Genomic DNA, 18755 nt, shown 5'->3' with positions numbered 1-18755 from the left:
GACTTGTGGATGGAGCCCTTAATTCGCTTAACAAGGATTCACGGGTGGTCAATCTGTTGAAATCAGAGCACTACATTTTGGCCACCGTGCTCGATCCTAGATTTAAAGCCTACCTTGGATCTCTCTTTCCGGCAGACACAAGTCTGCTGGGGTTGAAAGACCTGCTGGTGACAAAATTGTCAAGTCAAGCGGAACGCGACCTGTCAACATCTCCTTCTTCACATTCTCCCGCAACTGGGGGTGCGAGGAAAAGGCTCAGAATTCCGAGCCCACCCGCTGGCGGTGATGCAGGGCAGTCTGGAGCGACTGCTGATGCTGACATCTGGTCCGGACTGAAGGACCTGACAACGATTACGGACATGTCGTCTACTGTCACTGCATATGATTCTCTCAACATTGATAGAATGGTGGAGGATTATATGAGTGACCGCATCCAAGTAGGCACGTCACACAGTCCGTACTTATACTGGCAGGAAAAAGAGGCAATTTGGAGGCCCTTGCACAAACTGGCTTTATTCTACCTAAGTTGCCCTCCCACAAGTGTGTACTCCGAAAGAGTGTTTAGTGCCGCCGCTCACCTTGTCAGCAATCGGCGTACGAGGTTACATCCAGAAAATGTGGAGAAGATGATGTTCATTAAAATGAATTATAATCAATTCCTCCGCGGAGACATTGACCAGCAGCAATTGCCTCCACAAAGTACACAGGGAGCTGAGATGGTGGATTCCAGTGGGGACGAATTGATAATCTGTGAGGAGGGGATGTACACGGTGATATATCGGAGGGTGATGATGAGGTGGACATCTTGCCTCTGTAGAGCCAGTTTGTGCAAGGAGAGATTAATTGCTTCTTTTTTGGGGGGGTCCAAACCAACCCGTCATATCAGTCACAGTCGTGTGGCAGACCCTGTCACTGAAATGATGGGTTGGTTAAAGTGTGCATGTCCTGTTTTGTTTATACAACATAAGGGTGGGTGGGAGGGCCCAAGGACAATTCCATCTTGCACCTCTTTTTTCTTTTCTTTTTCTTTGCATCATGTGCTGATTGGGGAGGGTTTTTTGGAAGGGACATCCTGCGTGACACTGCAGTGCCACTCCTAAATGGGCCCGGTGTTTGTGTCGGCCACTAGGGTCGCTAATCTTACTCACACAGTCAGCTACCTCATTGCGCCTCTTTTTTTCTTTGCGTCATGTGCTGTTTGGGGAGGGTTTTTTGGAAGGGACATCCTGCGTGACACTGCAGTGCCACTCCTAGATGGGCCCGGTGTTTGTGTCGGCCACTAGGGTCGCTAATCTTACTCACACAGCTACCTCATTGCGCCTCTTTTTTTCTTTGCGTCATGTGCTGTTTGGGGAGGGTTTTTTGGAAGGGACATCCTGCGTGACACTGCAGTGCCACTCCTAGATGGGCCCGGTGTTTGTGTCGGCCACTAGGGTCGCTAATCTTACTCACACAGCTACCTCATTGCGCCTCTTTTTTTCTTTGCGTCATGTGCTGTTTGGGGAGGGTTTTTTGGAAGGGCCATCCTGCGTGACACTGCAGTGCCACTCCTAGATGGGCCCGGTGTTTGTGTCGGCCACTAGGGTCGCTAATCTTACTCACACAGCTACCTCATTGCGCCTCTTTTTTTCTTTGCGTCATGTGCTGTTTGGGGAGGGTTTTTTGGAAGGGACATCCTGCGTGACACTGCAGTGCCACTCCTAGATGGGCCCGGTGTTTGTGTCGGCCACTAGGGTCGCTTATCTTACTCACACAGCGACCTCGGTGCAAATTTTAGGACTAAATATAATATTGTGAGGTGTGAGGTATTCAGAATAGACTGAAAATGAGTGTAAATTATGGTTTTTGAGGTTAATAATACTTTGGGATCAAAATGACCCCCAAATTCTATGATTTAAGCTGTTTTTTAGTGTTTTTTGAAAAAAACACCCGAATCCAAAACACACCCGAATCCGACAAAAAAAATTCGGTGAGGTTTTGCCAAAACGCGTTCGAACCCAAAACACGGCCGCGGAACCGAACCCAAAACCAAAACACAAAACCCGAAAAATTTCAGGCGCTCATCTCTAATTTTTACAGCATACAGGACAGGGTCACAGTGTTCCTTTATTTTTACAGCACCCGACAGGGCAACAGTGTTCCTTTATTTTTACAGCACCCCTGTATTTTTACAGCATACAGGACAGGGTCACAGTGTTCCTTTATTTTTACAGCACCCGACAGGGCAACAGTGTTCATTTATTTTTACAGCACCAGACAGGGCCACAGCTTTCCTCTATTTTTACATCACCGAACAGGGCCACAGCATACCTTTATTTTTACAGCACCCCTGTATTTTTACAGCATACAGGACAGGGTCACAGTGTTCCTTTATTTTTACAGCACCCGACAGGGCAACAGTGTTCCTTTATTTTTACAGCACCAGACAGGGCCACAGCTTTCCTCTATTTTTACATCACCGAACAGGGCCACAGCGTTCCTTTATTTTTACAGCACCCGACAGGGCCACAGTGTTCCTCTAGTTTTACATCACCTCAATATTTATACAGCCCACAGGACAGTGCCACTTTATTTTTACAGCACACAGGACAGTGTCCTTTTATTTTTACAGCACACAGGGCGCTGTCCTTTTATTTTTTACAGGGGCGCTGTCCTGTGTGCCCCTTTATATTTATGGCACACAGGACAGTGCCCCTGTACAGCACAGGACAGCAGCACCCCTAACAGCACAGGAAACCACAGGACAGAACCCCTAACAGCACAGGACAGCACTCCTGTACAGCACAGAACAGCAACACCCCTGTACAGCAACCCTAACAGCACAGGACACCCCAGGACCCCACCCGATGCCACCACCCACAGAGAGACAGAGGTCTGTCTCCCACACTCTCCAAGCTCGCAGTGAAAATGGCGGTGAAACGCGGCTCCTTATATGGAATCCAAAACCCGCAAGATCCGACAGCGGGATGATCATGTTTTGCCTCATTCTGGGATCCGAGTTTGGCGGGAAGTTCCAAGCCGGACTCGGATCTGGGCCCGGATCTGAAGTCCAAGGGGGGGGGGTTCAGATCTCCGAGATCCGAACCCGCTCATCTCCAGTCTTTAGTATGCGGCTTTATACAGATATGTGTATGTTGACATGCTTTAAACATATTTACACTCATGCAGAAAGTAACATGCGGTATGCAGTCACAATGCTATTAATGTTAATATCGACAGTCAAATGTCTACGGTGCTATGATGACACTCAAAATGTTGATAGCACTATGCTTGGCTGCACATGTCATGACATGTATGCGCAATCCAGAATATGGGCAGCATCATTGCAACGTGCGTTTTACGTGTTCATTTTGGATGCAAATACATCTGATCTGCACAAAGCATATTACCATTAATGAATCATGTCCTCTATCTTTATACTGCAAGCAGAATATATAGTACGTACAAGAATGTGCGGAGAATGCCTAGAGATTAAGAACTGTTAAAGTTTTCACCTATGATAGTGGAAAGTTTATCATGGACATATTTGAAGAGCTAAGCCCTTTTGGAATTTAGTGTAAGAACTAGAAGGGTAGCTTCCTCCCCTTGAGTGTTTCCCAGATCAATAATTCAGAATAGCACAATCTTAAACACAACTTAAATAGAACATATGTACTCTAAATCTTAATGGGCATGCCCTTTTCAATATAAGATAACCACATTTCTACCAGAGGAAGCCAAGTGATTTCAATAAAAATGCTATTTACAGTAATAAGACCTGAAGAAGGGCCATAGGATACACCCCTGCAGTTTAATCAATGCACAGCACTCGCACATTAGTCTAGATTGCCTAACTTGCTCCAAATGAAAAATAACTGACGTCAAGAGGTAAGTTTGATTGTATTACTGGCTTCAGATGTGCTCTGCCTGTGGTGTGGAAGTAAAAACAGATTTCTTTCCCATAAGCCGTAAATGGTTTGTCTTCTTAATGTGCCTTATTCAGTTTCTGTTTAGATTGTTGCCAGTTTCCTGGAAGTACAAAATAGCAAACTTGCGTCAAAATTTTGTCCATATGGAATTTCAATGTTCAAATGGATAAAGTTGTATCAGCACAATCGTCAAATTTTACTATTCTATTCTGTGCATTAATTGACAAGTTACATTTACAAGGGATGCAGTCAATTAACCGCCTGTCAGGATCCCGACACCCAGTGAAATGCCAGCGGTTGGAATGCCACCGCACTGAATCCCCAATAGGGTGGCGGTCCTCGCCACCACCCGAGGGGGAATAGATTAGTGTGGCTGACCACCAGGATCCCGACAGCCGGCATATCATACTGATCCCATTTAAAGTCCGTACACACGGCATGATATGTCACTGCACGACACGTCATCCGTGGCGGGAGCTAGAAACGGCAAGTATATACACACTAGCTGATGCCGGCAGCGACGAAAGGCTGTGGCGGCGGGGGGGCTGGGGAGGTTTGCGGGGCCATTCTGCATTTGGCAGCATGGCATTGATAACGGCAGCCGCAGATCTCCTTGCATGTACAAAAGATCTGGGGCTGTCGTTAGTGTCCTGCGAGTGCTTACATCGCCATCGGTATCGGGCATACCTTTACAGAGATTACATTTTACAAACTGAGGTGGGAAAACAATGGTCAGATCCTTGTGTTCTGGTGATAGAGGTCCCAAAAGATATCTTTATGCTATGAGCAGGGAAGCATTCCCAGAAACAATTGTCTCTCACCACCAGAACTGGTGCTGGTGTCTCTAGCACTCTCAGGCTGAGGTTGGGACCAGGAAGCCCCACTGAGTACCATAATTATTTTTTTCACAGGCTGGTTGGGCTACCAGGTACTTTCCCCCTTTGAAGAAACAGTCAGCATGACTGTGAAACGTGTATCAAGCATCTTTTTACCGATACTCCTCTACTGATTTTCAGAAGCTTCATCCAAGGGCTCTCTGTTCTTGACTCCTACACAATGAATATTTATCTACACCTCTGTTATAATAATACAGTTTTTATCTGCCAATGTTCAAATTTAACCTGGAACCATTGTTAGCCATCTCTAATGCTTTGAGAAAGCAGAAAGCTTATATGGAGACATAATGAAACTAATCTTTATGTACACAATTTAAACATCGTCATGGTCAGCAGAGCTCTTATTCACTGTTGAGATTATTGGTTGATACAGTTTACACAAAATTTATTTTTATTTTTTCCAGTACACATGCACAGTGGGTAGGGGGGCTGGATCCACTCGTCCCCCCACCCATCGCTTCCTGATCAAGTAAGGATGCAAGCATGTGCACACTCCCGCTTCCCCCCTCTGTGCCCACCCATCATCATCTGTGTTAAAATGGTGACCACCCCCCCCCCCCGCGGATCGCACAAAAGCGGCCCCACAATTATTTAATTTTTTACATAATTACAAAATAACGGGCTTCGTCACACCCACTTTTTAAAGTCACACCCCTCCCCCTTACCTGGGCCTGGTGTGGCTCTCTACGTCCCTGCATATGCATCATTGAGAGCTTTCCAATCCTATTTGCCTTTCTGGTAAAAAAAATATCCCCTGTAGTGGCTCCCAATTGGGCGTGTGTTGATCTGTCGACAGTCAGAATGTTGACCAGAGAATGTCAACATGGTAGTAATGTTTAAAACATTTTAACTCTGTCGCCATTATAACTTTATACATCTTTATACAGCTTTTCCATCATGTTTTAAGTTATAATGCCAATACAGTTACAATGCTTTAAATACCTCTATTACCACGTCAAATTCTCTGTTCAACATTACACTGTCAACATTCTGACAACATTCTGATTGTTGAAAGATCATACCAAACCCTTTTATATGCTTATCCTATTACTGTTGCTACCACTTTGGATAAAAGTGAGTTTTGCACAAGATTCCTTTGTTTGTATTTCACTGGATGCTGCTCAGCTATTCATCTTGTGTATTTGTTTTTTTTATTCCTACCTGGGGTTGTAATACCCTCCTTACCCACTAGAGGTCTTTAGCTACCTAATTCTGTTCCTCAGTCCAACTTCCACCTCAAATCAGTCACTGACTCATCAAGCAAGTATCTCTGTCTCTCTCCCCCCCCCCCCCTTCTGTCATCCCTACATCATAACACCTTTTGCAAGTCACTAAGTCACTAACATATGGACCATGTCACACCAACCTTTATGGCTCTTATCTTCTCCTCCTTGAAGGACTCTACTAACTCATCTTTACCACTCAACAATTTGGACTCTCCAAGTCAACTCCACCCTCAACGATGGAACTCAAACCCACCACTCAGACAGTTATCACAGATCTAGCCAATGGAACCCAATCATATTTTCATCAGGAATTGAGTAATTGCTGTTTAGAATTTAAATGAGACATCTCATTAGGCGCAATGGCAGAGTTACTGGAGACAAAAATGGATGAACTCAGTAATATTCAAACAGCTTTGGATAGAGAAGTCACAATCCCTTAGATTGGAATTTAAAACTATTATAGAAAATCAAGACCTACAAAATAGGTTGCGCCATTACAATTTCATACTGAACAAGATCCCTGAAACAATTACTAATATGGACATATAAGGATTCTTGATACACATATTCCATATCCTCCTAGACCATATTAACGAGGACATACTGTAGTGGACAGAGCACATAAAGCTCTGAAGACCAATACATCAGTAAATGGATATCTACATGGCATCACTGTCCATCTTAACTTCTACAGGGAAAAAGAGAGTAATAAAGTTCTGCAAAATGCAAATCTAAATATTTCAAGACCTCTCCCCAACTACCACACAGAAGCAAATGGACCTCCAACCCATAACGATAATTATTAGACAACAACTTGAACTATTGATGGTGATTTCCATTTCAATTACAAATATAGACTTCGCATTACACAGAAAAAAAAAACAATTGAGCAAGTTTACAAGATTGTGGACAAATTCAGCATTCTGACTGAGCCACATACAAGGCTACCACATGCAAGACTTATGCCTAAACCTCAGTACCCTAGAATTCCAGTCATACAGTAGATTGGTCATGATTTGGCAAACGTACAACAAAGGACTCCACTCCTCTCTGAAAACTCATCAACCTATTTCCCATTTAGAGATACCGTACATCCTTTCTTGACTGATTTTGCCTTCTAGTGGTGCAGTGTATTTGCCTTAACTAATTGTCTTTTTAATGGGATTCAGTCAAAAGTTTGTTGACATTCTCACAATGTTGACATGATTAATGTTGATATTGCCAAAATGTCGACATTAGGGTTAGGCTGTTGGCAGGAGGGTTAGGGTTAGGCTGCCAAGGGAGGGAGGTTAGGGTTAGGCACTAGAGAGAGGTCTAGTGGTAGGATTAGGGATTATGGTTAGGGATAGTAGTCAAATACTTACTGGAATGCAAGAAGATCAGAGGTCTGACCAAGAAGTGACAGCATATGACCGCCAGGACCCTGAAGATTCAACTGGAGCCTCTGCAGTCGACAAGTGAAGGTAAGTCACTGCTGGGTCACCAGAACGAATTGCCAACATTCTAACATATTGACATTTCAGCAATGACTACATTCTAGCATATCATACCCAATCCCTTCTTAATAGATTACTGTTTATTTATATTTATTTTTCCAGATCTTTTTTTACTACAGACTCTCTAACCTCATCTACTAAAGACCAAATTTCTTCTTGTACGTATAATGAGATTCACTCTGCGTCAGTGGTGCAAGTACAAATTTTTTCTTCGTGGTACTGATAGTTAAAATGGGTGTGGTCATGTGTCATGAGGTGAGTTGTTACATGACAATAGGGGCATGGCCACATTATGCCACACACCGTAATGCTCATTACACCTTATGCCACACAACGTAATGCCTTACATATACTACACACCGTACTGCCTATTACATATTATGCCACACAGTTACTGTATGCCACTGATACCATTTTATGTCCCACACACAAAAATGCCCCTTGTAAATTATGCCCCAGTGGAGGGCTGATGGTACTGCGTACAACCACCAAATTTTTTAATGGTACCCCGTACCACCCCGTACCACCCTACTTTCAGCACTGCTCTGTGTGCTCAGCCATAGGAGAGAGTTCTAGCTGAGATTTTAGATAGGGGGCCAATGGGAAAATGTTAGGGACAATACTGCTAGCAGTTTCATTACTTAAAGTTTCTGATTAAATGGTGTCTATTTACTAAGCCTTGGATAGAGATAAAGTGGACGGAGATAAAGTATCAGCCATTAGGCTCCAACTGACATGTCACAGGCTGTGTTGGAAAAATGACAGTTGGGAGCTGATTGGCTGGTACTTTATCTCCATCCATCCAAGGCTTAGTAAATAGACATAATCTCTTCAGATGTCTCAAGCACTTGCTGGAGAGGTTGTTACATGGATAAAAGCTTTCTTCACATCTGTTGGCAATGCCCTTGACTTTCCACTAGGGGGTATGAAATCAGGGTATTATTCGGTCTTACCTATTCATGTTCTGTGCTGTACCAAATACTGTACTTCCTCCTGTAATTAAATGTGCCTTCTGCAACACGACACAAAACTAAACTGATTATGCACATCCTCTCCACCACCACTAATCACATTGCAACCTCCTGTTAATGACCTCACTTTCCCAATATTCATGCAATCAAATCAAGATCGTGGGATACTTGTCAAATGGAGTTTATGACACAAGTAATTAAAAATTCACCTACAGTAGATTCTGATGGAAAGTTTGTAATGTGTTTTATTTTATAACATTGCAAGTATATCTAGCATTAAGAACACATCTGCAGATGTGTTTCGTTGGTGTTATTTATGATGCATTATATTTAAAAGGTCAATGCCATGTCTAGCTAGTAGTTGCCCTTTTAAATATCATGCAGAAACACAATACAACAAAGTGACGGGTTTTACAACCCAACTCTTCACAAATAAACCCCATTGTCTCCCTCAACTTACTGGTTTGTAAGGAAAGTATGGTTCAATTACTGTACACTGTATAATGAGTTGAACAAGTGGAAAGGCAGTTTCCAGTGCTTCCTGGCAAATCTATCAATGATCACTGTACTAAAAAAAACAAAAAGAACCAAATACATTGTTGGAACTTCATCCACCCAATAAGTGCCTTAGGCTAGTCTAGTGTACACTAGTGACAGGCAAGTACTGTGCTGCTATTTTCCTTCTTAATGTCCAAGGCCGTAACTTGGGCTGTGCAAGCAGCGCCATGGCCAAGGGTGCAGTACCATTGGGCTCCGTGGCACTGGTATTTAGTTTGTGGGGTACCTGGAATAGCTCTTTGACCGAAGAGCTGCTCTTTGTAGCCTTAGGATCCTGGTCATATGTGTCGAGGCAGGGCCAGCCAAGGGTGCATTATCGCCCTGCTACTGCTCTGTTCAAGCCTTTGTAGATAATTATTGTAATGTACATCTTTTATGGTGTTTCAATTATAGCTATAAATCGGAGGCTCTGGGCATTCAGGAGAACTAGGCAGATCTCACAGCATTCCCAGATTTTGCATGGCTACCGCTATTACTTACAGTACCCACTTTCCTTAAAGCCAGAGCTTGCACTTAACTGCCAGTGCCAGCATTAAGTTGCCACCTTAAAATGCAAAGGCCGGTATTCAATTCTTTTCACCCCCTTCTACACCCGTTCTGTTTCTAAACATAGAAACATAGAATTTGACGGCAGAAAAGAACCACTTGGCCCATCTAGTCTGCCCCTTGTTTACCATATTTTTATCTCAAACCTTATTTGATCCTTATTTCTGTGTAAGGATATCCTTATGTCTATCCCATGCATGTTTAAATTGCTCTACTGTCTTAGCCTCTACCACCTCTGATGGGAGGCTATTCCACTTGTCCACTACCCTTTCTGTGAAGTAATTTTTCCTGATATTTCCCCTGAACGTACCTCCCTCCAGTCTCAGTGCATGTCCTCGTGTCCTATTGCTTCTCTTCATTTCTGCTGATGGGAGTGGTATCATCATTTCAGCTCGCTACCCCCGGGGTAGCGAGGGTGCCCAATCCTTTACGCAGCAAAACCTTATAACTATGGTCGTGATATGCACGATAACGGGGATCACTTTAGAAAGGAGATTGGGCATGATATATTATTTGAATACCGCCCAATAAGTCAACAAATGTTATATGCGCTGTTGAGCATACTGTTTTCCAATTAAATAACCCATAGGGCCTGATTCTGAGGTGTGAGTAAAGTAGAAAAGAGCATCTGGACAAATCATGTTGCACTACAAATACATTTATTTATTTATTATGCAGGGTAAATACTGACTGCGTTTGCATGCAGCCTACAAATACTCCCAGCTTTATTTTTATGCTGCAATTTAGATTTAATTTTGAACACGCTCCTCCCACATCTAAATCTCTTGGATTTTTTTAAAATTATAACAAAATGACATAAATTACATAACAAGGTTATGCTGTAAATGGAGCTATTGCTCGTTTACCTGCTCTTTATGCAAAAGATGCACAATGCAGAATTGCTATACAGATTTCACACATGAGGGTTTGCTGCACAGGAGAAAGAAAACTGCTTGCACAAGAAATGTCGTTTTCTCCTGGGTCATGGAAGTAATAAACTCCAAGAAAACAATTTAAAGAGATGAAAATTAAAGACAACTGGAGGAGGAATTGCTTTAGGTTAGGCAGAAGTACAGGTGAGATGCAATAACAAAATAATTGAAATAAATACAAATCAAATTGCAATACAGATCACTGCCATATAATGCGTCAGCTATACAAAGGCGTTAAGCAGACGAGAGATTAAACTTTCCTCTGATACAGTGGCCTGTTAATCAAAACACTATGGAGCCCATGTACATTACAACAAGTAAATATATAAGGTAAGGGCAAAATCCTCTTTTCTCACTGTGAACCTGTATTGTCTTCATTATTGTATTATTATTATTATTATTATTATTACTAGGCAGTAAGGAAAACGAGCACACAAAAAAACCCTGCTCTAGGCTGATTAGTTTGGGACTGGTTGCTGTTATGGCAGGGGGGTCACTCTCTGTGTGTCATCGTGCTATAGCGTGAGCCACCTGCCCTAGGGAGTTGCTGTATCAGGCAGTGAAAAGAGTGGATAAGTGGACCAATGAAGAAGTTGCCCATGGCAACCTATCAGCTTTGTGGGGCAGTGGTACTTCTAGCAGTAGCGGATCTTGCCACGGGCAAGCAGGACTTTTGCCCGGAGGGCGCCGCACCATGGCAAGATCCGCTGCTGCGCCCCCCGCTCCTGCTGCCCGCTGTCCCGCTGCCTGCTGTGAAGGGAAACTAGATGCTACGCGTCTAGTTTCCCTTCGTGGGCTGCCCGCTGTGAAGGGAAACTAGACGATACGCGTCTAGTTTCCCTTCCTGGAGAGGACCTTAACTGTAATGATGTGCGGTGCGCATCGACGTCATCGCGCACCGCACAGCAAAGGTCCTCTCCACGAAGGGAACTAGACGCGTAGCGTCAAGTTTTCCTTCGTGGAGAGGACCTTTGCTGTGCGCGATGATGTCATCGCGCACCGCACATCATTACAGCGGCGCTACTACTGTACAGAGGGCGTAACTGACCACACACCCTGTATGAAGCCACGCCCCTATTGCCGCCCGGGGCGCAAAAAGACTCTGAACCGGTCCTGACTTCTAGACAGGGTTAGACTGGCCCACAGGTGTGCAGGGGGAAACCCCCGGTGTGCCCACTGCCTGGGGGCCGCACCTCCTTCTTTAGGGATCAGGCAGAGGCGTAACTAGGGTTTTCGGAGCCCAGGGCAAGATGGAAAATGGCGCCCCCCCAAAAAAAAAAAAAAAAACACCAAAAGAAGCATGCGCGTCAAAAAATGGGCATGGCCATGCACCAGAAGGGGTGTGGCCACTGAAAATGGCCCACAGTGCCAGTTACATTGCCCCACAATGCCAGATACAATGCCCCACAGTGCCAGTTACATTGCCCCACAGTGCCAGATACATGCCCCACAGTGCCAGATACAATGCCCCACAGTGCCGGATACATTGCCCCACAGTGCCGGATACATTGCCCCACAGTGCCGGATACATTGCCCCACAGTGCCAGTTACATTGCCCCACAGTGCCAGATACATGCCCCACAGTGCCAGATACAATGCCCCACAGTGCCGGATACAATGCCCCACAGTGCCGGATACAGTGCCCCACAGTGCCAGTTACATGCCCCACAGTGCCAGTTACATGCCCCACAGTGCCAGTTACATTGCCCCACAGTGCCAGTTACATTTGCCCCACAGTGCCAGATACAATACCCCACAGTGCGAGTTACATTGCCCCACAGTGCCAGTTACATTGCCCCATAGTGCCAGATACAATACCCCACAGTGCCAGATACAATGCCCCACAGTGCCAGTTACATTGCCCCACAGTGCCAGTTACATTGCCCCACAGTGCCAGTTACATTGCCCCACAGTGCCAGTTACATTTCCCCACAGTGCCAGTTACATTGCCCCACAGTGCCAGATACAATGCCCCACAGTGCTAGTGCTGGCAGCGGCGGTGAGGGGAGGGAGAGACGCTGCGCTCTGCTCCCCTCACATTTCGGCGTGACGGGGGCGAGTGGGGCATGATGCCCTGGCTGCCGGCGGCGCCCCCCTCTCCTGGGCCTGCCAAGGCGCCCAGGGCACGTGCCCCACTTGCCCTACCCTAGTTACGCCTCATCAGGTTCTAGACCTGGCATCCCCAACCTCAGTCCTCAAGGCACACCAACAGTGCAGGTTTTAGTGATATCCAGGCTTCAGCACAGATGGTTAAATCAAAATAACTGAGGTACTAATTAAGTCACCTGTGCTCAAGCATGGATATCACTAAAACCTGGACTGTTAGTGTGCCTTGAGGGTATACGGTTAGCACATTGACGTACGGTGGGGTGAGGCAGAGCCTTTACTGTCATACTAACGTTTGTGCCAGAGTTTTGACTGTATAAAGTATATGAAAAATACAAAGAATATGTTTGAAATATCTACTTTGCATTATTAAAAAAAAAAAATTATAGCCAAAACTTTGGAGTAAAAAGTCTATGGCAGGTGAGGCAGTGCCTCACCTGTGTATCTTTTCTGCACATCTCTCATCAAAACTCACCAGATTTCCAGTAGTTTATACTGCTGCACCTGTGTATAATGTCCAGATGTACATTTTGGCTCATATTTTGCATGTAAATCTGGCTCTGGTGGTGAGCTATTTAGCTCACCACACGTCCCTGGGTTAGCATACCGAAGGTCGGGATCCTGGCGGTCACAATAGAGATGCCGGGAACCCGACGGCACCATACCGCCGCCGGAATACCGGCGAGGTAGGTGATTTCTAGTGATGTGCACCGGACATTTTTCGGGTTTTGGTTTTGGATTCGGTTCCGCGGGCCGTGTTTTGGATTCGGACGCGTTTTGGCAAAACCTCCCTGAAAATTTTTTGTCGGATTCGAGTGTGTTTTGGATTCGGGTGTTTTTTTACAACAATCCCTCAAAAACAGCTTAAATCATAGAATTTGGGGGTCATTTTGATCCCATAGTATTATTAACCTCAATAACCATAATTTCCACCTCATTTTCAGTCTATTCTGAACACCTCACACCTCACAATATTATTTTTAGTCCTAAAATTTGCACCGAGGTCGCTGGAAGACTAAGCTAAGCGACCCAAGTGGCCGACACAAACACCTGGCCCATCTAGGAGTGGCACTGCAGTGTCAGACAGGATGGCACTTCAAAAAAATAGTCCCCAAACAGCACATGATGCAAAGAAAAAAAGAGGTGCACCAAGGTCGCACCACAGGTATAGAATGTAGATATATAGTATTCTTGATTACACAGAGGTAGGTACAGCAGTGGCCTTCCGTACCGTACTGCTATATATACTGGTGGTCACTGTGTCAGCAAACTGCAAAACTAAAATGCACCACAGGTATAGAATGTAGATGGATAGTATACTTGACGACACAGAGGTAGGTACAGCAGTGGCCTTCCGTACCGTACTGCTATATATACTGGTGGTCACTGTGTCAGCAAACTGCAAAACTAAAACGCACCACAGGTATAGAATGTAGATGGATAGTATACTTGACGACACAGAGGTAGGTACAGCAGTGGCCTTCCGTACCGTACTGCTATATATACTGGTGGTCACTGTGTCAGCAAACTGCAAAACTAAAATGCACCACAGGTATAGAATGTAGATGGATAGTATACTTGACGACACAGAGGTAGGTACAGCAGTGGCCTTCCGTACCGTACTGCTATATATACTGGTGGTCACTGTGTCAGCAAACTGCAAAACTAAAATGCACCACAGGTATAGAATGTAGATGGATAGTATACTTGACGACACAGAGGTAGGTACAGCAGTGGCCTTCCGTACCGTACTGCTATATATACTGGTGGTCACTGTGTCAGCAAACTGCAAAACTAAAATGCACCACAGGTATAGAATTAGAATGTAGATGGATAGTATACTTGACGACACAGAGGTAGGTACAGCAGTGGCCTTCCATACCGTACTGCTATATATACTGGTGGTCACTGTGTCAGCAAACTGCAAAACTAAAATGCACCAGAGGTTTAGAATGTAGATGGATAGTATATTTGACTACACAGAGGTCGGTACAGCAGTGGCCTTCCGTACCGTACTGCTATATATACTGGTGGTCACTGTGTCAGCAAACTGCAAAACTAAAATGCACCACAGGTATAGAATGTAGATGGATTTTATACTTGACGACACAGAGGTAGGTACAGCAGTGGCCTTCCATACCGTACTGCTATATATACTGGTGGTCACTGTGTCAGCAAACTGCAAAACTAAAATGCACCACAGGTATAGAATGTAGATGGATAGTATACTTGACGACACAGAGGTAGGTACAGCAGTGGCCTACTGTACCGTAATGCTATATATTATATACTGGTGGTCACTGGTCAGCAAAACTCTGCACTGTACTCCTCCTATATATATATTATACTGGTGTTCCCCAGTCCCCACAATAAAGCAGCACACTGAGCACAGATATGGAGTGTTTTTCAGGCAGACAACGTATACTGGTGGTCACTGTCAGCAAAACTCTGCACTGTACTCCTGCTATATATACACAGCTGCTCCCCAGTCCCCACAATTAAGCAGTGTGAGCACAGATATATGCAGCACACTGAGCACAGATAAGGAGCGTTTTTTTCAGGCAGAGAACGGATAAAACTGGTGGTCACTGATCAGCAAAACTCTGCACTGTACTCCTCCTATATTAATATACAGCTGCACCCCAGTCCCCACAATGATATAAGCAAGCACAAATATTTGCATCAACTCAACAATGAATAAACGGTATGAATAAATGTCCTCTACGCCAGCCACGTCCTCTTCCTAACATTTCCAATGCACGAGTGAAAATGGCGGCGACGCGCGGCTGCTTATATAGAATCCGAATCTCGCGAGAATCCGACAGCGGGATGACGACGTTCGGGCGCGCTCGGGTTAACCGAGCCATACGGGAGAATCCGAGTATGCCTCGGACCCGTGTAAAAAGGGTGAAGTTCGGGGGGGTTCGGTTTCCGAGAAACCGAACCCGCTCATCACTAGTGATTTCCTCTCTATGGGTGTCCATGACACCCATAGAGGGAGAATAGAACCGAGCCTACAGCATGGCGAGCACAGCAAGCCCGCAAGGGGTTTAGTTGCACATGCCAAGGGGCTTAGTTGCGCAAGGGAATTAGTTGCGTATGCCCCCCTGACGGCATTTCACCGCTCGGGATGCCGATGTTGGTATACTGACATTCGGCATCACGTGTGGTGGTAAATCATACCGAACCCGCCTTGAGGACCGCGGTTGGAAATGCCTGTTCTAGACTGTGCATTTATTAAACATTATGCATAACTGTATGTCACATTATATTGCACAGGACTATGGTGTATTCTCTAGAATACATTGCTATTATTAATCTGGTACATTATCATGCATGCACTATCAGTATTTCTTACTATATATATTTATCAAGGGGACAAGTCAATGCACTCTAATGGTTAGCCAAGACTGTGTGGTCGCTGGCCACACCCCTAAACATGGGCCTCTACCACTGCATTTCCCCGATGGTCCCTTCATGCCCCAGTCATGGACCCCTAGTTATGTCCTTGAACGAAACAGATTTCAATCAAGAAAAATTTCAAGAAGGAATAAAAAACTGGACTTTCCAGTGGCGATTGCCTTACATTTTATTTTATTATCTTTTTTTATTTTATGTTGGGTATATTTTGCTATCATATTAATGATCACTGCTCTTACACAACAACACAAAAATCACTTAAGCTCTTTCTGTGTTTTGAATTTAGTACAATGAATGATTGCTTTTTGTTTTGGGGAGCTGATGCAGAAGCAGTGACATTATACAAACAAATACCCTGTTTTTTTGGAAAATCAGTCCAGTACAATAAAAAGTGATTTTTAGTTTTTGGGATGGGATTCTGTAACGTTAATTGAAGCAGCCTGCTTTTAAGATAAACAGTCCAGTACACAGACATGAATTGCTCACACCCTGTCTCTTTCTCAGACTCTCTCAGGGCCGTTTGTAGGCGCAGGCGAGCCATGCAATTGCACGGGGCACCTGCGGCCAGTTTAGTCACACAGATGAAAATCTGCCCCTCACAGGGTCCTGTGTGTACGAGAGTGACCAAGCTGACTACAGTGTTGAGACAGAGATCCTTCGAGACTCTGGAACCTGGAAGTCTCACATAGCACAGGAATCAGGAACCAAGCTGGTATGTGTCACACACACCAGAATCTGGAACCAAGCCGCCGGGGTCAGATGCCTTCCTCAATGCCGCTTTGCCATTTTTTCCTGTGGTGGTCAATGTTTGGGAGTGCAGGATAAAAAACTGGGCTATAAGGTAGTCTTTTCCTGCAAAACCATGCCCCTTGCAGTGAGGCCTCCCTTCCTTTTTGCGGAAAGCTGCTTAGGCACATGCAAATGTTTCTCAGAATGCTACATTTTTAAAATATCCAGGGGGAGCACACATTTTTACTGTTCACACTGGGAGCCATTTTGTCTAGAAAATGGCCCTGAACTCTTTCACAAATTTTCATTCTAACCCTCACTTACCTCTTACCTGTCTCACTTTGTCAAACCCTGTCTCACTCTGTTTAGGGCTATCTTAACGTATAGGCTCTCTGGGTAGTTGTAATTTGCTCCAGTCCATGAGAAAGAACCTTATATGGCTGCCCAGCTTCCTGCTACCTACTCCTGTCCCAACTCAACCTGTGATTCCAGTCTGGGTCTACAAATAACCACAAGTGTGACACCTACAAGTTGGTACTGTAGGTGCTTAACAGATGTGAGCAATGAAGTTAGTACACACATTGACTCCAAACCAGAGTAGGGTTTTATTGAAGATAACAGGATACAAGATATGCAGCAGTCCACATAAAAAGGTATCAGTCTCTCCTGGGCTAAGTACTGTACAGCCGTACAGCACTGTGACGCTCCAATAACATAGGCGTGGGCATAAGTAGACCCTTTTATAGAGCCAAGTAAACAACATGCACCTGCTGTCTAATCAGCCTGACCTTTAACTCTGGTGACTTAGACATGTGATGTTATTGTGGCTGATGAGTCATGCACAATAACACCCAGTTAAAAGACAATTTGTAGTCTTTAAACATTTAACTACGTCTATAAAAATCAGCCACTGTTAGGAGAGCCAAAAAAAGTAAATGCAGAGAATGTAAAAGCTCTTGTGGACAAGGCAGATGCAATATATGTATTATAAAACTATGGCATATCCTATATCCCCCCCTCACCATCCCCCCCCCCCCCCAAAAAAAAAAAAAAGAAGATAAAAGACTCCGTGCCTGTACACTAAAACATTATTAAATATTATGATATACTTTAACCCACTAGCTGGACCTTTGCAACAGATCTGTTCATTTTCCCATTTAAGTGATTTTATTTCTGTTCAAAAGTTTTCCCAAAGAAACAAATTATTGAAAAGTTGTGAGCCGCACAGGATCCTGCATAGCTGATAGTATTTCTTTTATGCAGGTTATGCAAGAATAAATCAATGTCCAATCCAATTCAATGCAAGGATGACTCACTCCCGGCTTTATTAAAGTTACAGAATTCTCCAGGCACATCACTTGTAGTTACAGCAATAAATTCATGCCTCATGTCCGTCAAAGGAAATCCACACTGAAGACTTGCACTCCTGGGGGCACTTCAATAGGTTACTATTATATGCTCCCTAAATACATCTGCATTGACCAAAGATAGCTTTGCACTGTGAACAATACATTTTTGTAAAAAGGCACAACTCCAGCTGACAGTCAGTCAGTCTGTTACAGTGTGTTGTACCTGTAACAGATGGAGAAGATTTCATTACACAACACCTAAGCTTCTGCCTGGGAGTATTTGCAAATCAAGCATTATTGAAAACACAGCCACTGTAATCAGGGTCGGACTGGCCCACAGGGGTACCAGGGAAACCACCGGTAGGCCCCACTGCCTGGGGGGGCCACTCCTTCCTCTAGGGATCAAGTTCCAGACTATGCACTTGTATTATACATGGTAGATATGTTTCACTAGACTATTGTGTGTTTCAAGCCTCTGTGGAGGCTGGCCGCACCCCCTTTGTAGGCTGGCCACACCCTTAAGTATGGGCCTCTATCACTGCATTCCCCAGGTGGGCCCTTCATGCCCCAGTCCGTCACTGACTGTAATGCAAGTTGATTAAACAGTTCTCTATGGCC

General features: G+C 44.6%; 1 long non-coding RNA gene across 1 annotated transcript in view; it reads right to left on the bottom strand.

The window, feature by feature from the left end:
- Positions 1 to 3412: 3412 nt before the first annotated feature.
- Positions 3413 to 18755, bottom strand: part of LOC134969944 (uncharacterized) — a 93897-nt gene continuing 78554 nt past the window's right edge. The window contains exon 4 of the long non-coding RNA XR_010189579.1: positions 3413 to 4008. This is a non-coding gene — a long non-coding RNA (uncharacterized LOC134969944). The remainder of the gene's footprint in view (positions 4009 to 18755) is intronic.

Source organism: Pseudophryne corroboree, chromosome 11 (assembly GCF_028390025.1).
Source record: "Pseudophryne corroboree isolate aPseCor3 chromosome 11, aPseCor3.hap2, whole genome shotgun sequence".
Lineage (NCBI taxonomy): Eukaryota > Metazoa > Chordata > Amphibia > Anura > Myobatrachidae > Pseudophryne > Pseudophryne corroboree.
The sequence above is the reverse complement of the archived record's forward strand: the minus strand, read 5'-3'. Positions and strand labels throughout refer to the sequence as shown.